Source organism: Chinchilla lanigera, unplaced genomic scaffold (assembly GCF_000276665.1).
Source record: "Chinchilla lanigera isolate Chin_1 unplaced genomic scaffold, ChiLan1.0 scaffold00005, whole genome shotgun sequence".
Taxonomy (NCBI): domain Eukaryota; kingdom Metazoa; phylum Chordata; class Mammalia; order Rodentia; family Chinchillidae; genus Chinchilla; species Chinchilla lanigera.
The window spans coordinates 15014677-15032937 of record NW_004955406.1 but is presented as its reverse complement, the minus strand read 5'-3'; the positions used below and the strand labels follow the sequence as shown (position 1 = coordinate 15032937).

The following is an 18261-nucleotide window of genomic DNA, read 5'->3' as shown; positions in this document are numbered from 1 at the left end:
TTCTCCGGGGAAACTGGAAGGTGCCCAACAGAGTCCAGAGTCCAGGATGCTGTGCCCACCTGAGGTTTGGTGTTACCTTTTTCCACACTCTTCTCAGCTGTTTTCTCTCCTTCAACAAAAACAAAATGTTAAGTAAGAGAAGTAACAGGAATGACTATTAGTCCACAAACTTGATTGCACGTAAATCCGTTATAGCTTTGTACTCTTTCACTACACTCTCACACTGAGCCCTCTACGCTCAGTCCTGTGGAACATCCAGTCCCAAAGTCCCCTTATGGCTGTACTCCTTAGGGCTATGCAAAGGGCACTGGAGATGCTGACACTACACAAAATATTTGGCAAGGCCCCTGCAGCCTTGTAACTGGTTGTTATTGCATGGCACACGTCACATGATCCCTTCGACTCCAGCCTCTCTGAGTCTTTTGACCGTAGACGAGACTGGGAGCCTCAGTCCCCTGTAGCCACAATATCTATCCTCCTATGTGTCTTATACCCTCTCAAAGTCTTAGCAGCTCCCCAGAGACATTATCAGGGAAAGGACGGGGCCCCTACACTTAAGAAGATACTCTGACCACTGAGAGAAAGGTATTTCCCCCCTCTCCTCTCCTACCACTTTCTCTTCCACAGTCCTACCCTCTCTTGCTCTGCCCTTCAAGATACTGTGTATGGGGCTGGGGATTTAGCTCAGCGGCAAAAGCGCCTGTCTGGTAAGCGCAAGGTCGTGAGTTCGGTTCCTGGTACCGGAGAAAAACAAAAAAAAAAAAAAAAAGATACTGTGTATGGCATCTACAATGAGTAGATTAGGGTAGTGACCCCAAACCAGAAGCTGGTGGGACAAATAACCCGGCAGATACCATTTATTTGACCTATTCAGCATTTAAAATTATTAAAATAAGGTGTCACATTGGGAAATGATATTTAAAATATGAATTTTGGCTTTCCTCCAAAACTCAGAAAATATGAAAAGCCAGACCTTATTGATAGAATCTTAGCTGTCCATTCAGTCAGCAAATATTTTCTGAGCGGTGTTATGTGCCAAATGAGCATCTTGGAGGTCCTGGAGCTCTAATGGTCAACAAGATAGATAAAGTTCTTATTTTCTTGAAGTTCACCTTCCAGAAGCAGGCGTTTCTGCAGAATGCTGGGAGATGCTGTACCACATGGAAACCAGTAATAAACAAAGTAATAAAAAACCCTTTCAGAGGATGATGAAGAATGGGAAACAGTATAGCAGACAGAGGAGGGAAAGAGAGAGACAGTACTGTTTAGACTGAGCACTCAGAGAAGCTTCTCCAAGGAGGTGGTATTTGAGCTGAGGTCTCAGTGACTAAGTGGAGCCTGGAGCATAAGGATGTATGAGAAGGGTTTGCCAGGCAGGGTGATCACCAGTGTCAGAAACCATAGCATGGATACGAGCTCAACTCCTGGGAGCAATGGACAATAGGCTAGTAGGGCCATTTGACTAACTTCAGAGTTGAGGTTTGGGACTTAGATTCAAGGTGGAAAAGAGAACTCAGGGGAAAATGTTACTACAGGAGATGAGCAAGTCCTGGAGCGAAGCAGCAGACTGGGGACTAAGGAGAGAGATGACCCGCCACCCCCCCAGCATGGCCAAGGACTCCAAGCACTGGTGACTGATCTGCAGCATTAAGCTTCCCTTTTCTGGCTTATGCATTTCTCATGGTTGCATCAGGTCCTCAATAAAGTGTATGAGATAACTTCAGGCTCAGTGTGAAGGTCCAGGTCTTGTCCAGGAAACTACAGCAAAGGGAACGCTAGAGAAGTGGTTAGAACAAGGCCAGAGCTGGCCTACATAGCCGTCCAAGTCAGTCCCAACTGCAGGAAAGCAAGGTGGCATGTGGAACATGTGAGCACTCCTTGGGGACTTTCTCAAAGACCCAGGAAGAGGCAGGGTTCCCGAGCCTCGTGTGGGCACCTCAGACCCCAACTCTAAATAGTAAGTGTGGCCGCGAGTGCTGGCATCTGCAGAGCCTCTGGAAGGAGAAGTAGAGCCAAACGAACAGGTGGAATTTAAGTTATATTTGGAAGACTGCAATTGGATCTCTAAACAAAAGACAAAGGTTTCTTTCAAGAACTTCCTTTGCTAAGTTATTTCAAAGCTGTAACAACCAAGTTCCTGGAAACTCTGACCAGCATGGCCACGTGTCCCCTCTCTGACTTGGCAGCGTCGGTCTTCCTGGAGTTTTCGGGAAGGAAGGTCCTCCACATCGAGCTTGCTTAGATGACGGGACACAGCTTCCCTGACTCAAGGCCAAGGGTGGCACTCAAGTGAGGGACAGGGGAGCTCACTCAAGCCAATTCCTGCAGAGGCCGGGCACAGAAATAGGGAGGGGCAGGATGACTTTCCAGCCCACCACAACATCGTTTATTCATTCATTTCACAGGCGCTGTTCTGATAAAATTGATTCCTGTTCTCATGGAGTTTTCATTCTGATGAAATGACAGCTGACAAATAACAGTTAATAAAAGGTAAAATGCAGTAAAGTTAATCACGTAATATGGTAGAAAGTGATGCATGCTTTAGAAAGAAAATATAGAACAAGATAAGGGAGATTAAGCTATTTAGAAGGTCAATTGCACTTATAATAGCAGGTCAGAGTAAGGTAACATTTGATTAACATTTTGATCGAGGAAACATTCAAAGCAAAGGCCCTGAGATAAGAGTGTGCCTTTTGCATTTTATAAACAGCAAGGAGAACCCAGGGACAATGGCACATGCCTAAAATCTCAGCACTTGGGAGGCTGAAACAAGGAGATCTCTTTGAGTCAGAGGCCAGCCTGAGCAACATAGCAAGGCCCTGTCTCAAAAACAAATCAAAACAAACAAATTTTTAAAATCACAAAACAAAACAAAAGAGCTGCAAAGAGGCCAGCATGTTCGGGGCTGTCAGAGGGAGCACAGGATAAAGTAGGAGATGAAGTGCAGAAGAAAGAGAGATCAAGTCACATGCGCCTCATGAACCATTGCCAGAACTTACAATCTACCAGCTGGAACAGAAGTTCCTGTGAGCTCACAGGGCCTGTCCACTTTCATCTCTGCACTCCCAGTATCTGGCACATTATCTGCACCTAACAAATGCCTGTTTCATGAATCATTGGAAGCGAAGCACACTTGTTATGGTGCCCCAGCACACATGTCAGGGCTGAGTCCTTACCGCGGGACCCTATTCCCTTTCCCACGCCCCCTCCCACCAATACCACCCTGCAAGAGTCTCTGATGCAGTGAAAGATTGATGCAGTCACCACCCAAAGGTGGCTCCCTCAGCCGCTTTGCAGGACTACACCACAAGGCTCCAGAAACCATTTTATACCAAATCCTTGGAGAAAAGGGCTGGAGATGCCAGTCAGTGTGACCACATTCAATAAGTCACCAGTCAATTGGTCCTCAGGACTCACAGCCCTGACCCCACCTTTGTGGCTCAACATCAGCACCCATTCACAGAGCATTAAGATTTCCTCAGGAGGAAATTCCTGCACGGGGTTGAAGCATGCACACCCCACACTAATAAGCAAGGAGGAGGGGTGTACTCATTCTCTCGTCTTTGCTGCTGTTGTTATTGTGGTTTGTTTTGTTTCTTTGGGTTTTGAGAAAAGGTCTCACTACATAATCCAAATTGGTCTGGAGTTTGCAATCCTCCTGCTTCAGCCTCTAGAGCACTGAGATTACACTCATGCGCTGTCACACCTATCTCATTCTATTTTCAACTGAAACAGTGCAAAGCATACTAAATTTGTCCTAGGGCCTCATCCTGTAAGCCAACAACTGAAAGAAGAAAGGAATTGTTAGGGCTTGGCTCCCCTGCCGCTCCCCTCACCGCCATGTGCCTGGCAGGGCCCTACTTAACTGTGTGCGACCAGGGCTCAATCCAGGACAGGATATTCTTTTTTAAAAAGATTTTTTAAATTAAATTTATTTTTAACAGATACATAAATTTCTACGTATTAGTAGGGTACCAAGTGATCTTTGAATACATGCATATATTCTATAATGTTCCAGACAGGTTAGACATATCTCTCCTTAAACATTCATCACCTCCCCATGGTGAAAACATTCAAAATTCTCTCTTCTAGCTTTTGGAAATGCGTAGTACATTACTGTTATCTATAGTCACCCTACAGTGTAATAGCACAGCTGAGCTCCTTAATCCCACCCAACTGTGGCTTAATACCCAGTGATCAACACCTGTCATCCTTTCCCTGCTCCATGCTCCCAGCCTCTGGCAAGAAGATTTCTGCCAGGAAAAATCAGAGTGGCCTGTCTGAGCACCAGGGCTGTTATACCTGGGAATTGGCTAGGACTAAACTAGGAATCTGGTAATGAAACTTTGCAAATGCTTTTCAAATTATCAGTCTCCACCGAAATTTATATTTGACTCTCAGGTGCACTGACCTCTTCCCCTCTCCACGTTTACTGAAAGTGCATTTGCATGCTCCCCGGGGACTCCCTCCTGGGCAGCTGCCACCTCACAAGACTAAGAAAAGGCCAGCACCTGCAAGCCCCACCAGGTCAAGGCATGTGAGCCCAGTCACAAGAGGACAAATGGAAACGAGGAGAAAAACGCTCAGAAAAGTAAACAGTTTGTGGCAGACATTACTCAGAGGTCAGCAAGGGCCATTATGCTCCTTAAAATATCTGTTTGGCTCAAATTCCCATTGTACGTCCTAGGAAAAAATCCAAATGCCAACCTTGAAGTTTCTGTGAATTGCAAGAGAACCTATATTCTTTTCACACCTCTGGCTCCAATTTCCTGCCCTCACTGAATTCTTATTCTCTGCTTGCCATAATTCTGCACCTTCTTCACCCAGCCCTCTCCTCTCGCCTAAAAGCAATCATTTTTACAAGCGTTGCACGTTAGCAGAATTTTTATCGATGGTTTGTAGGTCATGAGGGATGGGTTACATTTTCTCGCCACACGGCACACAACCTAACATCTGATACTAGCTGTCCCATTTCTTGAACATCCTCTGGGGATTCCTCACTGGCCATGCCTTGCTATGGAACAAGCTGACTCCTCTCCCCCAGGAATTCTTCCCGCTTCTCTCTCACAGCAGGATATCTCTCTCCCCTGCTCTGCATATCTGAAGCCTACCTCGGTCTGCTGTGGAAGTAGAATGCTTTGGGTCCTTTAGAAGCACCAGCTTTCAAAGACAGCTCCTTTAAATGGTGCCCTTTTCCTTTGTTTCACCACCATTATTATAACTTTAATTCATTCCAGAGCAGAAGACTCATTGCGCTTTATAAGCTCACTTCCTGATGTGTAGCATCCTCTGCCCTGTGTCCTCTGAGCTGTAAGCTTCTGAATATATTCATGTTTAATTCATTGAATACCCTTACCGCACCTACCTACCCCCCAAAACAGCATCACAGCTGCATCTTACAAGTAATCCCAAGACATCACGGCTGCCTAAATGGTGTAAATGCCCCTACCACCAAGTGGTCTAAGCCCAGGAGGCTTAACCCGGGGTCATGGAAGCCCTAAGGAAGTTAGTATGACTGCAACATATCTGGGGAACTCCTAAAACTTTATGTATCTGTATGCCTTTTGCTAAGAAGGCTTATAGCTCCAATACAATATTAACAGTCATCTCCAACCCTTGCTCCACCCAGAAAGGTTGTAAGCACTATTTGGTAGCCAGGGAACAGAACCACTCTGAGCTCTGTATGAACATTACAGCCCAGGGTGGCAAGGTAGCCTTAAACCAGGTCATTGTTTAATTGGCAATTTGGGAAATAGAAGAAATCATTATGAAAAGATTTAAATATTCAAAAATACCTGCTATGGGAGTTGAGAAAACCAACAGGGGTTAAGAGCAAGGAAAATAAAGACATGAAATCTTTTTTTAAGAGAGTTTCTAAAAATGTGATTCAATAAGGTAATGCCTACAAGCTAATATCTTTCCCCAGACATCAAAAAAGTAATTCAGAAACAGAGATTTTTTACTCCTATATTTCACATTCTGAAGAGTCTGGCTTTATAATTTTAAAATATTAACCATAAAAACAAAGATGAATCAGATACATAGATTTATTGTATGCACTCGCGAAGGACTTAGCTCATATAAAACAACTGTAACAAATGAACCCAAAGTTAAGGATGGATGGAAGCCCAGAGCCAATTAAAACTAAATGGGAAAGAGATTTGAGTCTGAAAATTGAAGATAAGAGTTGGCAATTATCCTGTCATCTATCCAAACACACAACTGCGACTGCTCTGGATAACTTGATGTATTTTTAATTATCATATCAAGCATTTGACTTTAGTTAGAAAAATGAAATAGACCATTAAAAAATTCAACACTTTCCCCAATTATTTAGAAGCAGAAATATCCCTCTCTGCCCACAGCATTTCTACCCAAAAACACAGTGGTGCAGAGCCATTAAAATTGTATCATAAATTATAAAGAAAGAACACTCACTATCTCCTGATCTGTGTTTACCTCATATTAATTCTCAATTGAATGTGGAAATGTTTAGTTTTGCTTCATTTACATTGTTAATGGTTTTACACTAGATTACAAGAAAACAGAGGAGAGAAAAAGCTCTTAAAATATGGTATGTAATTCATCCAATGGAAGACAACACTACCTGCAGGCTCTAGGCAAGAAGGTCCCTGCCCAGGACCTATGTGCTAAAAAGCATCCTGTTTCTCACACAGACACACAAGTACGCTTGTGGAAGAACATATGAACATCTCTGTCGCTTGGGGTCTGCTGCTCAGTGCTGACAACTTCCAGCCACTTTTGTTTCTAAACCAGGCGCTGGGGAAACACTTCACATCTTTCCCCATATCCTTAAAACAGACAGCAGTGGCATCTACATGCCAGGAAGGTTTGTTTGTGGGTTTTGTCCTACAGACACTTCGCCACTGGGAAAGGCTGAGCAACAGAAGCACTTAGGTATAAGAGCAAAGACAAATTAACTTGTCAAATCCTTCCTCTCAGCATAATGCAGTGCCTCTTGCATGCTAAATGATTGTTTCCTAAAAAAGGCTAGATGTCTATTTTCTTTCTTCTCTTTATATTCTAATTTGAGGTCCCAGTAATATTCACAAATTAGCATAGTATTTGTAATAGATGCAAGGAGCAGCTGAGGAACATTTTACAATATTACACAAATCGTATTACCCTTAAGTTTATGCAATGAGTGAACCATGAGACTAATATTTCTTTTGGTAACTAGAATAGTATTGAACATTAAAACTATAAAAATTTACTTTTATAAAAGTGCTTAAAATATGTAATTAAATTTTAAAATAAATTAAAAGTCAGCTTTGTACAAAACTTTTATTTAAAATATTTGCATTCAATGCTTCAGCTTTAAGGAAGATGGAGTACATGTACTTAGACTTGTGTATTCTTCCCACTAAGTATAGCAAAAAGCCCAGAGAATCATATGTAAAATAAGAACAAGAGAACACTGAAAGGCAGACTTGTTAGAGAACTCAAAACCCAGTGAGACTGATGAGTTCCCTGAGTTTTCCTTGTGCCTAATGGATCCCAGGCTGGAACAGAACAAGCCAGTGATCCAGAAACAACAACAGGCATGGACAAAAAATAAAGTTCCTCTCTCTAGTCGAAGACCAGGAAAGGAGCATGTTAGCAAGAGAGGAAACTTTTCATACAGTAACCACTCTACTCCTGCCAAATGCCACAGAACAAAACAGGAATCCCACTCCCACCCACAGCAGGAAAGGCCAAGTGAGACCCTGGCTCTCTCCCTTGAGGAACTGTGATGAGGTGCCCAGCACACCTACTGGAGTGGTGTCAGACAAGATCAAGTAGGAAGACTGGACTTTCAGCCTAGCTGGTCCACAATGAGCCTTCCACATCACCCCTCACCGGGGTGTGCACGAAGATTGCATTGTAGGCCTAGACTCCCACTTCCATCCAGCAGCAACAAGGAGCCTCTCTCCCTCTGCTCTGGGGTAGAGGCCTAGTGGAAGGTGGACTGTCACATGAGCCAGCAATAACAGACCACCTTTCCTGCAAAGTCAGTGAAGACCACACACGAAGCTGAGCCCCACTTCCACTTGTCAGTTATGAGGAGCAGCTCACTCAAAGTCAGCTGTCAGCAAGAGGACAAGCGAGAGGCCTGGACTTCTACCTCCACCATGGACAATGAAGTGGCACCTCCTCGCTCTACCACCATGGTACCAAAAAAGTACCAAAAGCCAAACATTCAAATAAAATACTGCATCTCAGAATGAAATATAAAAATGTTCAGGTTTCAACTGAGATCACTTATTATATCAACAAGCACGAAGCTCTCAGACTAAATGAAAACAATGAGTAGATGCCCACACAGAGATGAAGGAGCGATTAGAATGGCCTGATGAAGATTTTGAAGCAGCCATGCTAAAAGTGGTTCAAAGGGGAATTATGGGCACACATAAAACAAATAAATACATAGAAAGTCTCATAAAGCAAGAAACAAGACAGAGTCAAACAGAAATTATATAACTGGAAATACAATATTGAAAATAAAAAGCTCAGCATATGAATGTTGTAGTCAGGTTTTGCAAGGGAATAGATTTAATAGAGGACATATAATTCATAGGGTTACTTTATAATATTCACCCAAAAAGTCAAATGCAGAAGAGTACAGGAAATCTGTCCAATCAAAGACCCAGAGAATCCAGCTGAGGGCCTGGATCCAACGATGATGTCCTGCACGAGTCCAGCAGAAGACCTAGAGCCCATGGCAATATCCTCCATGAGTCCAGCTGGAGCCTTGGAGCCCACAACAATGTTTCAGGCAAGTCTGCATCAAAGATCTGCACTGGGAAGGCCCAAAAGTCAGTGGTGAAAGCTAGAAAGTCTGAGCCAGCAGGATGAAGGATCTGTGCCAACAGGCTGAGGGATCTGCACTGGAGCCAGCAAGCGATGCTTAAGGTAAGGACCAAAGCTGCCCTGAAAAGAACCACAGCCATTCTCAGTGACAGCGAGGACCCAAGCTCCTCCAGTGATGAGAACAGCTGACTTCATATCAGGAAAACCAGCATGACAAGCTTCTCCAGGAGAATCAACAGCACACTATCTTCCCCTCCTGTTCTCCTTTCATGCTGTTGGCAATAGTCCTCAGGTGGGCATTCCACACCCAGAACCATGATGATTCAGTTCAGCTGGGTGTTACAAGCTGACCATTAGGTAGTCCACCACAATGGGCTAAACAGTGCACAGAAATATAGAATAGGAATTATCCAATCTGAACAACACCTGTAGAGCTAGAACAAAATGTTCTTATCAATGGCATTGGAGTGGAAGAAGAAGGTAGAGCTTAGGAAGTACTCCAAAAATAATGACTGGCATTTTCCTAAATTTGGCAAAAGACATAAACCCACAGATTAAAAAAGCTGAACAATCCCCAAACAGGATATAACCAAAGGAGTCTATTTTAAGTCACATAATAGTTAAGCTTCTGAAAACTAAAAACAAAGAAAAAGTCTTGAAAGAAGCCAGAAAAAAAATGGTGCATAAAATAGAGTAATCTTTTATTAAATTTCTAAATTATACTTGATGGGTTGAAGCAAAAGTTGTAACACTCTCTGATAATTACTCTAAATGTACATAAGGGAAATATTTAAGACAATTGTGTACTAAGTAGGGAACAGTAAAAGGATATAAGGGAGTTGAGGTATCTATCTTTCACTTTACCTTTACAACACCAATAAACTTTAGTAAGTTGGGTAAATAGTGGTTCCTCCTTATGCACAAGGTATACAATACATTCCTTACTGGATACCTGAAACTGCACATAGTACAGAATCCTATTTGTATGTATCATGTTTATCCCTATGTGCACATTATGGTTCAGATCTACTACGCCCTCCAAATTCATTCTTTTAAAAGCTTGGTTGCTGTAGGCTTAGGACATGAGGGCTCTTTATCAGTGGAATAATAATCTATTGATGATATAATAATTTGATGGCTTTCTTTCAGATATGATGGAGATAGAAGGTGGGCTTAGCTGAAGGGAGTGGGTCATGGGGATATGACTTTGGTGAATATATCTGATCCTTGCCCACTTTCTCTCAGGTTCTTTGTTCTCCTTCTGCTTCCCGAACACTAGCAGGTGAGCAGCTTTCCTATGTCACACCCTTTTACCATGATATTTCTGCCTCACCATAGGCCTAAAAGCAATCTAGCAGGCTGACCACTGAAATCTGTGAAACTCTGAGCCAAAATAAATCTTTCCTCCTTTTAGGTTGATATTCGTAGGTATTTTGTCACCATGACAGAAAGCTGACTAATACAACATACATGCCTGTGATGAGTTTAATGTATAAATTCAGCCCAGTAAGAGATTAACAATGACAATAATAAAATAGAACAAATCATAAAGACATATTCTTAAAAACATTATGTAAATGTGCTTGCTCTCAAAATATCTCCTGGTACTGTACTCACCCTTTTTTCTGTGATGATATGGATAATATGGACACCATGACAGAGTGACGAAGAAGAAGTGAGGTGAATGACACAGGCACTGTGGTACAATGATAGGAAACTAATGACCTTCTACACATCAGAAGAAGGATAATCTGCTTCAAGTGATCCTGAATCACTGAGTTATGAGAATGTCAAAGGCTGTATGTCAAGAATAGACAACATCAACAGTTGGAGATGCTTGGAGGTTGGAGTCTCTTGCTGAAGCCTCTTGGAAGAATATGATAATGGGAAGATGTCTCCTTGAAACCCATCAAAGTGTTGCTGCAGAGATTGTAATACTTCAGTGCTTTAATGCTGCACCTTATGGGTGCTTTAATGCTGCACCTTATCCAAACGTTATATTCTATAATTTCGTCCTTTCAAATCTGTGCAATTCAAAACTCTTCAACAGATCTCATCCATGTTCACATGGCTACTTCTCTTTTTGGTTTCTTCTCCTGCTTCCTTTGTAGATGGTTCATTCAAGTTCTTGAATTCCTGATTTTTTAAAAAAATACTTCTTGATGGCTTTGAATGTATTCTTCCACTTCATCAACTATATTGGCAAGTCTGTCTCTACTAACTTGTCTGGCTCATGGATGACTTTCCTCACTTCTTTATCAATCCCTAGGAAGCCTTTAAAATCATTCATGACTTTAACATCGTAAATTCTCCAAGCAGGCATTTACAGATCTTGGTTTTAATTTACCTACTGTAGCTTTGATAAATGTTATTGTGTCAGCAATAGTGAATGATTTCTAGAACTGCATTACGTCTAGATTAGAGCCTGTACCAAATATGATAAATATCAGGCAGGTAGATGTGGCCTTGGCAAACTATATCATTCCCTGTACAAGGGACTGAAGTCATGAGGTTGTATTTGGATGTAAAAATACAACCTTGTCATTTTCACTTTCCTAGGAAACACACTGAGGATGGCCATGGGCATCGTCTATTGTTAGTAGGAATTTAAATTCCAACCCTCCCACTTCCAAGTATTTTTTCACTTCTGGAATGAAGCACTGGCAGAATCATTCTATAAACAAGATGTTTCAACCTTAATCTTTTATTATTTTGCCAGAACATGGACAAATAAATTTGTTTTAGAAAGCGTATAGGTTCTATGCCTTGTATATTATAGGCTTTATCACATCCAGTAGCATTGACACATAGTGCCAAAGTTAATCTGTCCCACCACATTTTATGACCTGGGGCCTCCTTTGTACTTTTAGGAATATGGATTTTACTGAGTATCTTCTTCCAGAGGAGAACAGTTTCATCACAATTGGAGACTGCCATTGGATGGCATCTTTTCTCCTTAATCAATTTCAACTCTGCCAGAAATTCAACAGCAACTTCTTCATGGGCCAAAGCAACTTTTCCAATGTTTAAAATTTTTTAGCCCAACCTATTCCTGAGTCTGTGCAAGCACCTTTTACTTGCACTAAATGGGTTAGTGTCACTTATTTCAACAGATTCCTTGCTGAAGTCTTTATAAAGGTTCTATGCTTTCTGGTGCAAAATGTCAACATCAACTGGAACGTGTTTTATGTTCACATTTCCTACGCACAAATTTTGCCCGTTTTCTACCTTAACTGCACACTTACCATGCACTTTGGCCATAACTTGTATAGTTTAAGGTATGAAAGAACAACTAGCAGAAATTTATTCCCCTCAACCCCTGCACCTCTAGTCATGATTACCAAGTGTTCCTCCATGGTGATGACTGTCTGGCCAGAGGGAGAAAGCAGAGTGTGACCCAGAGCCCTTCAGTCTTGTGGGACCAGCTGGTAAGATGGGTCTGACCCCTGGGACCTTCATCTCAGGGGGCAGTTTGACTTCTAGTGGTCACCTTTGTAATCAGGACATGGCTCAGGGGGCCTTTTGTCTTGACAGTTCTTATTACAGTCTCTCTTAAGGTGGCTTGGCTTTTTGCAGTGGTAGAAGATGAGTTTAGCTGTCAAACACCTCTTAGAGCCCCAAGAATCAGACTTAGAGTTTATTTCTTTTAAGGCCACAACAAAGGCAGCCATTTTCTCTTGGCCTCTTTGTTTTTTACCCTTGGTTTCTTCCTGTTCTCAATTATACAATACTGAGGAGGCAATTCTCACTAAAGTATCAAGTGAGCTAAGCAAAAGCCATCTTTTGTATCTTTTTTTAAATATCTGAGGCTGACTCAGTGATAAACTTGTCTTTAAGAATAATCTGGCCTACTGAATCAGAAGCCATGAAAGTATGTTTCATCAGTGCCTCTTATAAATGATCTAAGGAGGCAGAGGAGTCCTTATCTTCTCCTGATGAGTAGCTGACAATTCAAAATAATTGCTCTCATCCTTTTTAGACCTTTAATGATATATGTCTAGAGATGTTTCCTATTTTAATCCCCCATCTGGTTGGTAGACCAGCAAGGATCTTGTGTAGGGACTGCTTAGGTGCTAGTGGAAACTGGCTAGTCCCCTGGCTGCCCATCTTCTGGCCTTTTAGAATTAACAATATGATATTCACCTTCAACTGTAATAGCAGTTTGTAGTGCTGCTTGTTTCTCATTAAAAGTCCATGTTTGATTTAAAAGTAACATATCCTTGTTCATAGGCCCATGTAAGTTCCCTAAAGACTAGTCATCTCAAATCTTATTTGATCTATTTGAGGTCACTGAGAGAAAATGAAACACGCACGTGGGTAGGTCCAAATTCTCTACCCACCTCCTGTAAGGGACACTGTCCTTGAGGAGCTTCAACAAAATCAGATGGGGATGGATATAGCCCAGTAGAGGCTTCAGTTAAGGATGGCTTCAAAGCTTCACCCTTAGAAACTAGAGGGCAAGTAAGGGGAACCTCAGGCTCAGAAGTACTGAATGGGTCTTTGATTAAGGTTGGCTTGGAAACCTCATCCTTAGGATCTGAAGGGCAAGTGAAAGAAACCTCAAGTTCAGTAATAATGAATGGAGCTTTAAGGTTGCCTTGGAAACCTTGTCTTTAGGATGTGAAGGGCAAGGGAGAAAAACCTCAAGCTCAGTAATAGTAGATGCATCTGATTTTGCCTCAATGGCCAGCGGTGTCTTGTTTTCCTGTAGCTTATATTTACATTTTGAACACAAGTAAGGATTATCTCTTAATGCAAAGAAAGTCAGAACTTAAGGTGATTTTGACCATTTTCCCTCTTTCTTACAGTACAATTCTAGTTGAAAATAGGATCATAATCAATACTTCTTTCTGTATTTTATTTTGCTTCTAGGGAGTAGGCAGACCATGTGCAGGTGAAGAAAAATATTAAACAGCTCTTCCTTAATATATGAGGGTCGAACAGTTTCCAGTGTTTAGCAATACATTCTAAAGGAGTAAGAAAATTTAATATTGAGCTTGTCATCTGCAAAACAAGGGGAAAATAGACATCTCTTTTAATCCCTACTTGGTTTCTATAGCTTCTCAAGGCATCCCCTGAGGTGACCTGTTCCAGAGCAGGTGGCTGCTATCTGGAAAGAGACCAGAAGATAGGTTGGGTTCAACTAGCCACCCTTACAAGTGCACACCCCTACTTTCTCTGTAAACTCACACTCCTAACTCCAGCATGTGTTTTCAAAAGCACAAGCTACAATTGATCCCAGCTATAACAGTCATGTTTAAAGAAGGAAACATTGCTAGCAAAATAATCAAGAGACTGGAACAAGTGCTTTCTAATTCTTTGAAAGAGAGGGAAGGGGGGAAAATATCAAAAGGCAAATTGGAAGTTGTTGAAGCACTTCCCAGTCTGCAAAAAAGACCACCTCCAGAGACAGATAGAGGCAAGTAATGGCTCAGAAAAATCTTGCCTTGGACCTGACAGCAAAGAAGTCCCCAAGATATTTGTGCTGTCTACTTAATCATCTAGGCAGGGGCTGGGGATTTAGCTCAGCGGCAAAAGCGCCTGCTTGGCAAGTCGTGAGTTTGGTTCCCGGTACCGGAGAAAAACCAAAAAAAAAAAAAAAAAAAAAAAAATCATCTAGGCAATCTTTCCTAGCAGCAAGACAAGGTGAAGTTTTGCTCAAAACCTGCTCTAAAATTTCTATGTCTCTATATTTGTATCACATTTATGAAGCTTACAGCTTAAAACCTGTGTTCACCATCCAACAACTACAACCTACATATTAGCAAAAGCACTTCCCTTCCTTACACATGTAAATAATGAGAACCAGGCCTAGAAGGGGAGAGAGACAGCCAGGATGTTAGATGCTGCTTACCATGGAAGTATGGCAAGAGGATGAGGAAATATAGATAAGAGATGAAAGATGAGATCTGGTGGAGCCCTCTCTCTCCAGATGGGAGGAAAAGAAAACTGCTCAATCACCACAGGGGCATTTATTTATACATTTGACAAAGTTAGTATCATGTGACACAGGGTTGCTCATATGTCATTCCACTGTTTAGAAAATCTTGCCATAGCTCTCCAGGAATTTGGAGATCAAACTCCATAGCTTGCCAAACAAAGCCATTCTTGTTCCATGTCCTTGCCCTTCCTCCCAGATCACGCTTCACCCTGCACACCTTCACTCACTTCTCTCTCTGATTCTTGACCACTTGAAGTTCCTTAACACCTTGCTATTTCACATTCCTCTCCAGTTCACCCTAAAAGCATCACCCAAAAGGTATCTTTATATCATTCAGAATTCAGCTAACTCAGTGTCTTTTAGGAGTCTTGCTTGCTCCTCTCCAAAGGCCCAGCTCAAAGAGAATTCATCATTCTTCTGAAGCTGCATGGTACCTATTTTTTTATTTTAAAAAGAGTATTATATGAGAAACAAACAAACAAAAAATAGAAGAGTTGCAGCATACCAGTATCACAAACATAAACAAATCAAAGCAAGAACATTCAAAGGATACAGGGTCTCAAGACAAAAAATACAAATCAACAGTGGCTGTTACATTGCATATCACTATCCTCAATTACATTGCTCAGATTACCAGATGTAAGAATGACAGATTTCTCAAACCATTAAAGAGAGTAAGAAAATAATTCTTCGGTAAAACATTAGAGGTAATACAGAGTTTCACTAGACAAGATGGTAGGGATTCATCATGGTAGTTCCACTGTATATTGTTACCTTCAAATCAGTTGCTCAGACCATCAGACACAAACATGCAAAGTTGATCAGAACATGAGAAATTGTAAGCATTGACTGTGCATTTCAATACAGCATCAGACATCAGCAATACAGTTATCACAGCTATTCATATATATATTTATGCTTTGCCTTCCTTCTTTCTTTTTTCTTCTTTCCCTCATCCCAGTCGTTCCTTCCTTTGAGCAATTTCTTTCCCTTTCCTATCATCTATTGTACGTTTTGAGTTTTACCTAATCTTTCAGGTTCCTACACCAAGGAGACAATATGCTGTTTACACATGTGGGTCCGATTTATTTCACTTATGAATATGGTCTCTAGTTGCATCCATTTACCTACAAAAGCCTTGAGTTTATCTTTTTTAATAGCTGAGTAATACTCCAATGTATAAAAATACCCCAACTTTTTTATCCATTCCTCAGTGGATGGACATCTGAGTTGTTTCCAAGATTTAGCTGTAACAAATTGTGCTGCTATAAACATGGGTGCACATATATCACTATGGTATGATGTCTTTAATTCTTCTGGGAAAGTACCCAGAAGGGGAATAGCTGGATTAAATGGGATTTCCAATCCTAGTTTTGTGAGGAATCTCCAAATTGATTTCCACAGTGGTTTCACCAATCTACACTCCCACCAGCAGTGGAGTAGGGTTCCTTTCTCCTCACAGCCTCTCCAGCATTTGTTATTGGTTGATTTCTTGATGATAGCCATTCTCTCTGGGGTGAGATGGAATCTCAGTGTTGTTTGAATTTGCATTTCTCAAGTAACTAATGACGTTGAACATTTCTTCATGTATTTATTCACCATTAGTATCTCTTCATTAGAGAAGTGTGCATTCATCTCAGATGCCCATTTTTAGATTGGGTCTTTGAATTTTGGAGGCCTGATTTTTTATATGTCCTAGATAGAAGTCCTTTGTCTGAGGGGCAATTGGCTAAAATTTTTTTCCCAATTCGTGGGTTTTCTTTTTACTTTATTGGTGATTTCTTTAGATATGCAAAAACTTTTCAATAAGATGAGAAGATCCCAGTTGTTGATTCTTTGAAGTATTTCCCATGCAATTTGGTTTTTGTTCATGATCTCTCTGCCTACCCCAATGTCGTCAAGATTTTTTACGTATTTTCTCTTCCAATAAATTTAGTGTTTCTGTTTTGATATTTAGATCTTTGATCCATTTTGACTTTAATTTAGTGCATGGTGAAAGACATGGGTCTAGTTTTAGTCTTCAGCACACAGAAAGCTAGTTTTTCCAGCACCATTTATTAAAGAGGCTATCTTCCTTCCATTGAACATGTTTGGCCCCTTTGTCGAAGATTAGGTGACTGAGTGTGTATGTAGTTGTATCTGTATCTTCTAATCTGTTCCACTGATCTTCAGGTCTGTTATTGTGCCAGTACCATGCTGATTTTATCACAGTAGCTTTGTGATATAATTTTCAGTCAGGAATTGTGATGCTTCCTGCCTATCCTTTGTTTCCCAAGATTGTTATTGCTATTCTAGGCCTCTTCTGCTTCCAGATGAACTTTAGGAATATTTTCTCCAGATCTGTGAGGTGTACTAATGGTATTTTAATTGGGTTTGTATTGAATCTGTACAACAAGTTTGGGAGTATGGTCATTTTCACAATGTTGGTTCTTCCTATCCATGAGGAAGGAATATCTTTCCATTTTCTGATATCCTCTTTGATCTCTTTTTTCAGAGTACTGTAATTTTCACTGTATAGATCTTTTACTTCTTTTGTTAGATTGATTCCTAAGTATTTCATCTTTTTAGATGCTATTGTGAAAGCTGTGGTTTCTCTAATTTCTGTCTCAGTCTGTTTGTTACTTGTGTACAGGAATGCTATTGATTTTGGAGTGTTAACTTTGTGTCCAGCTACGCCATGGAATTTGGTTATTAAATCCATGAGCCTTTTGGTGGAGTTTTTGGGGTCTTCTATGTAGAGTATCATGTCATCTGTGAATAATGACAATCACTTCTTCCTTTCCTATCCTTATTCCTTTTATTTCTCTTGCTTGTCTAATTGCTCTAGCTAATATTTCCAGAACTATATTGAATAAGAGTGGTGAGAGTGGACATCCTTGTCTTGTTCCTGATTTTAGAGTGAAAGCTTTCAAATTTTTGACCATTTAGTATGATGTGAGCTGTTGGTTTATCATAGATGGCTTCGATCAGCTTGAGGTAAAGGCTATCTATTCCTATTTTCTGTAAGGTTTTCAACACAAATGAGTGTTGGACTTTATTGAAAGCTTTTTCGCATTGATGGAGATGATCATGTGATTTTTGTCCTTGGCTCTATTGACATGGTGTACTACATTAATTGATTTGAGTATATTGAACCATTCCTGCATTCCTGGTATGAATCCCATTTGGTCGTGCTGTATAATCTTCTTGATGACTTGTTGTATTCTGTTTGCTAATATTTTATTGTGAATTTTTGCATCTATATTCATTAGGGAGATTGGTTTGTAGTTCTCTTTCTTCGTTGGGTCTTTCTCTGGTTTTGGTATCAGGATAATACTTGCTTCCAGGAATGAGTTGGGGAGAATTCCTTCCCTTTCAATTTCATTAAAGAGTTTGAGAAGAATTGGTGTTAAATCTTCCCTAAATTTCTTGTAGAATTCAGCTGTAAATCCATCCGGACCCGGGCTTTTCTTCTTTGGCAAGTTTTTAATTACATTTTCAATTTCACTGGCTGATATTGAGTTATTCAG

At 40.9% G+C, this 18261-nt stretch overlaps 1 protein-coding gene across 2 annotated transcripts in view; it reads left to right on the top strand.

The window, feature by feature from the left end:
• Tnr (tenascin R) overlaps positions 1–18261 on the top strand; it is a 504972-nt gene that overhangs the window by 479282 nt on the left and 7429 nt on the right. Inside the window, exons 24-25 of one of the 2 annotated variants that reach the window (XR_001236463.1) lie at positions 2406–2490; positions 10057–10093. The exons of the other annotated variant lie outside the window; for it this stretch is intronic. The gene's annotated coding sequence lies outside the window, so the exon portion shown is untranslated. The remainder of the gene's footprint in view (positions 1–2405; positions 2491–10056; positions 10094–18261) is intronic. 2 annotated transcript variants of the gene reach the window in all.